This window comes from Pongo abelii, chromosome 23 (genome assembly GCF_028885655.2).
Source record: "Pongo abelii isolate AG06213 chromosome 23, NHGRI_mPonAbe1-v2.0_pri, whole genome shotgun sequence".
Taxonomy (NCBI): domain Eukaryota; kingdom Metazoa; phylum Chordata; class Mammalia; order Primates; family Hominidae; genus Pongo; species Pongo abelii.
In genome coordinates, this window is record NC_085929.1 from 49,166,639 (window position 1) to 49,174,464 (window position 7,826).

Sequence of the window (7,826 nt, forward strand, 5' to 3'; positions counted from 1 at the left end):
GGGCCTCCACTGCCCCTGGACTTTGGGATGTGGCCTCCTGGCATGGATGCCCTCTTGTGGCTCTGCGGGCTGCATCTGGACCATTCCTCCCAAGCCCTGACACAGGCAGCTTCCAAGGTAGCTGGGTCCAAACCCCCAATCCCAGATCCCACCCATGCGTCACAAAGGGCCTATGGCCACATTCCAGCTCTTACCCCGAGACCCTTGAAGATCTTCATCCAATCAGGAATTTTAGGGCCAGAAACTGGGTAAAGGCTCCCCGGTTCCCTGCCCAGCTTTGCAGAAGAAACTGAGGCTCCAAGAAGATGTAACTTGCTCAGATCCCACAGGGAGTTTGTGGCTGGTTCTATCAGCTGTTAGAAAAACATTCTGTCCATGACACTGCAGGGGAGCCCTCCAAGGGATCTCTCAAGTGTGGTTTGCACATCCTCAATTAACTCTCTCTTGAGTTTCTTTTTTTTTTTTTTTTTTTTTTTCTGAGACGGAGTTTCGCTTTTTTTGCCCAGGCTGGAGTGCAATGTCATGATCTCGGATCACTGCAACCTCGGCCTCCTAGGTTTGGGCGATTCTCCTGCCTCAGCCTCCCAAGTGGCTGGGATTACAGGCGCCCGCCACCACACCCAGCTAATTTTTTTTTTTTTGAGGTGCTTTCTTGCTCTGTTGCCAAGGCTGGAGTGCAGTGGTGTGATCTCGGCTCACTGCAACCTCCACCTCCTGGGTTCAAGCAAGTCTCTGCCTCAGCCTCCCGAGCAACTGGGATTACAGGCACTCGCCACGCCTGGCTAATTTTTGTATTTTTAGTAGAGACGGGTTCTGACCATGTTGGCCAGGCTGGTTTCAAACTCTTGACCTCAGGCGATCCACCTGCCTCAGGCTCCCGAAATGCTGGGATTACAAGCATGGGCCACTGCGCCTGGCCCTCTCTTGAATTTCTAAGGTAATTTTTGAGGTGAATTTCCCAGGGGCCCCAAGGCTCTAAGTTCCAAGGCCCAGCCTGGCCCCTCCCCACTCCCTGGTCTGGAGGCCTAACTCACCCTATCAGCAGCCCCTGCTGTTGGGGGCACTGAGGCCTTTTTTTTTTTTTTTTTGAGATGGAGTCTCGCACTGTCTCCCAGGCTGGTGTGTGCAGTGACGTGATCTCGGCTCACTGCAACTCCTGCCTCCTAGGTTCAAGCAATTCTTCTGCCTCGGCCTCCTGAGTAGCTGGGATTACAGGTGACTGCCACCATGCCTGGCTAATTTTTCTATTTCTAGGAGAGATGGGGTTTTGCCATGTTGGTCAGGCTGGTCTTGAACTCTTGGCCTTAAGTGAATCACCCACCTTGGCCTCCCAATGTGCTGAGGCTACAGGTGTGAGCCTCTGCACTTGGAGGCCCTGAGGTCTTTAGGGCAACATCAGAGGGGTGTGAGTGGCCAGGAGAAGGCCTGGGGTTTGTGCAGGTCCCTCAGCTTCTGCGGACGTGAGTTTCTCACTTATTCATCCCTCAGTAAGCAGGCATGTCCTGTCCAACCCTGGACTGGGCTGGGGCCAAGAGGGAACCCCACCCTGGGCTCCAGGAGGAGTACGTGGTCTCATGGCATAGACAAATGGGGTCTCCTATACCATAGGAAAGGACAGCAAGGCCAGAGAAGAAAAAGCTCCCTCACCCCACAGAGCACAGATGGACACAATCCTCTGCTCCTAGGCCCAGCTGTGCCTACAGGGTGCAGTCGGCCGGCATCTGTCCCAGATCTCCTTGAACTCTGGCCTGGCCTCTGCTCTGAGGGTATGGGTGGGGCTGGCAGAGACCTGGCAGAGCCTTCATCATCCCCTGCCAGTGCCCCCTCCCCCAAGGCCCCTGTAAGGTCTCCCTGATCCCTGCCAGCCGCCTTCTATAAATAGGTAGGTGTGGCCACTTGCCTTTGTCCCAGACCAGGGTGCCTGGTGCTGCTGACACAGGGGGCTCTGAGGGCCCCAGCTTTTGGTTCTCTTTCCTGAGGCCACATGTCAGCAGCAGCTCCAGAACTTCTCCATGCTACCTTGCTCACTCCTTGGACGCTGCTGGCTCTAGTCCTCTCCCCATCTCCCCCAGGCCCTCCTCCAGAACCCACTCTCTGGGGGCAGGCAGCCCCTAGAATGGGTGCTCAGGTTCCGTTCCTCTCATTCAGCTCCCTCGCCCAGAACCAGCCCTCCTTCCTACGGCACCACTTCCCATCACCTTAAGGTCAGCTCCCAATCCGGGTCCCCAGGAGCCACATCTCTGGGGGGCCCCTCGCATTCAGTCTCAGCTGAGTGTCTCAACTGCTCATCCTCCCATCTCTCCAGCCACTCGGCCAGAAGCCAGGCTGCACCCTAAATCCCCAATGTCCAGCCTTGTTCCCTGGCCCAAGTGCCTCTCCAACCGCCCTCTCCTCCACCCTCACAGCCTCTGTCTTGTTGTTCATGTAAATGTTCTTGAAGTCCACAAACTCTAAATCTAAACTCGGTGAATTTTCACCAAATTACACACCACTTAACCAGCACCAGATCAAGAAACAATAACCAGCCGGGGCGCGGTAGCTCATACCTGTAATCTTAGCACTTTGGGAGGCCAAGGCAGGTGGATCCCTTGAGGCCAGGAATTTGAGACCAGCCCAGGCAACATGGTGAAACCCCGACTCTACAAATAAAGTTAAAAATTAGCTGGGTGGGCGTGGTAGCCCATGCCTGTAGTCCCAGCTACTGGAGAGGCTGAGGTGGGAGGATCTCTTGAGCCCAGGAATTTGAGGCTGCAGAGACCCATGATGGCACCACCGCACTCCAACCTGGGTGGTGGTGCAGTGGCACCATCTCGGCTCACTGCTACCTCCACTTCCTGGGTTCAAGTGATTCTTGTGCCTCAGCCTCCCAAGTAACTGGAATTACAGATATGCGCCACCATGCCCAGCTGATTTTTGTATTTTTAGTATAGATAGAGTTTCACCATGTTTGCCAGGTTGGTCTCGAATTCCTGACCTCAAGTGATCCGCCCGCCTCGGCCTCCCAAAGTGCTGAGATTACAAGCGTGAGCCACCGCACCTGGCCTCAGCCCAGCCTCTTAATGCAACTGCTGTAAATGGGCCAGGATCCACCTGGCCAGAAATAAGAGTAGCATCCTGGAGAACACAGAGGCAGTGAGGACAGGCACAGGCAGGGCAGAAGTAACAGCAGAAAGGCTAGGAAGCCAGAAGATGCCCACTGCCACCACACCACCTGGCCGGGTGAGGACCCCAGCCTCTGCCCATCACAGTGCTGTGTTCTTGCACCTCTGGGCTGGGAGCAACGGGCCTAAGGCCCGGGGCAGGGCAGGGGTCCCGAAGATCCTCTGTTCCTGCCTCCTGGCCTCTGACCCCTGGTCAGAGTTGTGCATCTCCTCTTTTGCAAAGAGATGGGTGGGGCCCCCTCCCAGCATGGTTGTAATGATCAAATGAGCCAGCCCCTGGCACAGAGCACATTCTCTACGACATAGAATGGTGTTATTATCACACCTCCACTTTCCACGCGGAGAAACAGAGGCTCAGCAAGTAGGTGGCGGTGCTGGGATTTGAACCCAGACCTTCACTGTTCTGTGTGCAGGTCTAGGAAGGAGGCTGGCTGGGATGCCGAGAAGGGGTCCAGTGCCTGCCTCGGGTGGCAGCTACCACTCTTCACCTCCCTGTGCCAACAGCCACAGACCAGAGTCTAATGTCCCCTTCCGAGCCCCCACGGCTACCAGAGGAGTCTGGCTCCCGCCCTCTGCCTTGGGGGACTCCAGAGGGACCTTGCACTTTGTCTTGCCCCTGCCTAACAGAGCTGGCTGTCGCCTGAGGCCCTGGTTTCCTCAGGCTGCCCCCACCTCAGGAGCAGGAGCCGGAACAGTTGTTGGGCAACTGAGTTCTGGGAAAGGAGGAGGGAGGGGCGCTCGCTCTGGTGGAAACCTGCCCTGGGGAAATGTAATCAGATCCTCAGAGCAGCGGTTTGTTCCTGGCTTGTTTCTAGTGGGTGTGTTCACAGACGTTTTTGGCCAGGACTGAGAAAGATGTGGACCATCCTTTACTGGGGGGGCACTGTGTGGCCTGGGGCCGGCATCCTGTCGGTTATTTAAGAATCTTCCCAGCTGGCCAGGCACACGCAAGCAGGGAGTTGTTTTCCCAGCAGCTCTAGGGGAAAGAAAATAATTCCCTCTTGCTGGTGTATCAATATTCAACTTCTTGTTTAAATATTAAATTGTAATGTCCTCTGAGTGCCCAACAGAGATCGGGGATGAGTGAGCCCCCGTGTTCCTGAAAGTCTAGTTTCATGGTTCACTTGTTCCTAAATCTCTGCTTGTTCTAACTTGGACTAGCCCAGTGCAAGGTGTGCTCGGAATTCCGCTGTGAGGTTGGGGGTCAGGGTGGGACCAGGCTTCAGACCCTGGACGCAGGTGTGATCTGTGCTGCGGTGGGGGTGGGGGAGGAGGAGCATCCCCTTCCAGAGTGGGTGCAGCAGCAGCAGCAGCAGGAAACCAAGGGGAGGTGAGACGTGAGACATTCCTCCCAGCTCTAGTCCACTGCCAAAAATCAGAACCCGGCCCCGGCCCCCGCCAACTTCCAAGGAGAGAAACAGGACCAGGCCAGGCGTGGTGGCTCATGCCTGTAATCCCAGCACTTTGGGAGGCCAAGGTGGGCAGATCACCTGAGGTCAGGAGTTCGAGACCAGCCTGGCCAACACAGTGAAATCCCATCTCTACTAAAAATACAATAATTAGGCCAGGCGCGGTGGCTCATGCCTATAATCCCAGAACTTTGGGAGGCCGAGGTGGGCTGATCACCTGAGGTCGGGAGTTTGAGACCAGCCTGACTGACCAACATGGAGAAACTGTCTCTACTAAAAATACAAAATTAGCTGGGTGTAGTGACGTACACCTGTAATCCCAGCTACTCGGGAGGCTGAGGCAGGAGAATCGCTTGATCCCGGGAGGCGGAGGTTGCGGTGAGCCGAGATCGCGCCATTGCACTCTAGCCTGGGCAACAAGAGTCAAACTCTGTCTCAAAAAAACAAAAAACAAAAAACAAAAAACCAGAAGATTTTTCTGTCTCACATTACAGTCCCAAGGTGAATGCTCCAAGGCCACTGGGGCCACTCTTCCACTCCCAAAATGTGCCCTGGAAAGCACTCCAGTTGCTGCCATGCTCCAGCCAGTGGGAAGTGCGGAAGAGTGCCCAAAGCAAATGTCTTTAAGATCATCCATGAGTTACCCGCATCACTCCTGTTCACATCCCATTGGCCTGGACTTAGTCACATGGCCACAGCCAGCTGCCAAGGGGAGGTGATATGTCTGCCTAGAACTCAGTGTGTTCTTTTTCTAAGGACCACAAGAAGAATAGACACTTGAGGATGGTAAACAGCATCTAACACATGAGAAAAGGATCGGGATAGGGCGCTTCCAGGGTTGGTTAATTCAGCAGCTCGTTGAGGTCTTCATGTCTTCAAGGATGCAGTGTGGTGACTTTTGATCTCAGACTTGTTCCCTCACGGCCTCAAGATGGCTGCCATTGCTTGGAGCATTACACCCTTTGCCAAATGCAGAAATGTTGCTTTCTTGTCTATGAAAATTTTCTCACAGCCCCCTTTTCCAGCTGACCTGCCCTCTCATTGGCCAGAATAGCATTATATGCCCATTTCCACTCAAATTACTAGGAACGGACTGGAATGACTAGGACTGGCTTAGACCAAAAGAGATTCATTCACCCCCAGGCCTAGGGAGGGCCCACTTCCTCTACAGCCCTAAGCTACCTGAGGGTTGAAGAAACTTGGGGTTTCCTTAGCAAGAAAGAAGAGGGAGAATGGCTGTGGATAAGGAGTCAACAGCACCCTCCCTGGGAACTGGCACTTCCTACCCACCTCTCTGCCCTAAGCAGACATTTATGCACATAATTTCCTTTTTTTTTTTTTTTTTGGAGATGAAATCTTGGTCTGTTACTACCCAGGCTGGAGTGCAGTGGTGCAATCTTGGCTCACTACAACCTCCACCTCCCGGGTTCAAGCAATTCTGCCTCTGCCTCCCAAGTAGCTGGGACTATAGGCTCCCCCCATTATGCCCGATTAGTTTTTGTATTTTTAGTAGAGATGGGGTTTCACCATATTGGCCAGGCTGGTCTTGAACTCCTGACCTTATGATCCGCCTGCCTCAGACTCCCAAAGTGCTGGGATTACAGGCGTGAGCCACCACACCGGGCCTTTTTTTTTTTTGAGACAGAGTCTCACTCTTGTCACCCAGGCTGGAGCACACTGGCGTGGTCTCGGCTCACCACAACCCCTGCTTCCCAGGTTCAAACAATTCTCTTGCCTCAGCCTCCCGAGTAGCTGGGATTACAGGTGCCCGCCACCACGCCTGGCAATTTTTATTTTTTGAGACAGAGTCTTGCTGTCTCCCAGGCTGGAGTTCAGTGGCACAATCACGGCTCACTGCAAGCTCTGCCTCCCGGGTTCACGCCATTCTCCTGCCTCAGCCTCCCCAGTAGCTGGGACTACAGGCGCCCGCCACCACGCCCGGCTAATTTTTTGTATTTTTAGTGGAGACGGGGTTTCACCATGTTAGCCAGGATGGTCTCGATCTCCTGACCTCGTGATCCGCCCACCTCGGCCTCCCAAAGTGCTGGGATTACAGGCATGAGCCACCGCGCCCGGCCACGCCTGGCTAATTTTTGTATTTTTAGTGGAGACGGGGTTTCACCATGTTGGCCAGGCTGGTCTTGAACTCCTGACCTCATGCTGGCACCGAGTAGGCACTCACTGTACGATGGTCAAATGCCTAAACAATGCTGGACTCTAAAAGGTCATCTCGCTTGTTCACATACATATATAGTTAGTATATGATTTGTATTATTTAAGTAAAACCTGCTCATTTGAAATGCTGCTGTGGCTGGAGAAATCACTGACTTAACAATCCTTTGTATTCATCAAAAACAAAACCTGGGCCAGGTGCAGTGGCTTACCCGAGGTCAGAATCGCTTGAACCCGGGAGATGGAGGTTGCAGTGAGCCGAGACGGGGCCACTGTACTCCAGCTTGGGTGACAGAGTGAGACTCGGACTCAAAAAAAAAAAAAAAGAAAGAAAGAAAGAAAGAAAAAAACCCAAGAAAACAACACATAACCTGCTCTTGAATACTCCTAAGAGCCAGGGAGCTTACCTCCTTCCCACGCTGCTCAAGACGGTCTGTGGGCAGAAAACGGAGGCCAATGAATGTCTCCCCCTTCAGCTGCCAAAAAGCAGCCTGCTGGGCCCCAGTGCTCCTGGCAGCACCCCCAGTCCTGGTGGGGAGCTGTCCTCCAGCCTGGTGGGATCGCCTAGGCAGCTTCCACAATGCGAAGCAGCTGGGGTCTCGCCCTGCAGGGAGCAGATATTCCTATGGCCCAGTCCTGGAGCCGCCCACAAGGCACTTCAGGTCCCTCCCGGGATTTCAGCCACAGGCCCTCACAGCTCCCTCACTGGGACCCCTCCCTGGATGGGTGGCGGCTCAGCCCTGCTCCGGCGGTGGGCTCCTCAGTGTCCACATTTGGTCCCATTTATGTTAAACAGATTCAGGCTTGTCATGGGGGGAGTTGTGCTGGTGGGACCCAACCTCGGGTGTTTGCGAGCCTTGAAAAAAGAGGAGGGAAAAACAGGCTCCCCCGATTCCCCACTGCGGGGGCTCTCCATCACCATGGACATTGGGGCTATGAGCCAGGTCCCGAGCCCTTCCGTGCTGGGCAGGTTGTGAGACATTGGCAAAGTCACCACCAGTCCACCCAGTGGATTCCCCGTCAGAAGAATGGAGCCGAAGAGGCTGTGAGCCTGAACACACTTCACCAATCACCAGGCCCAAAG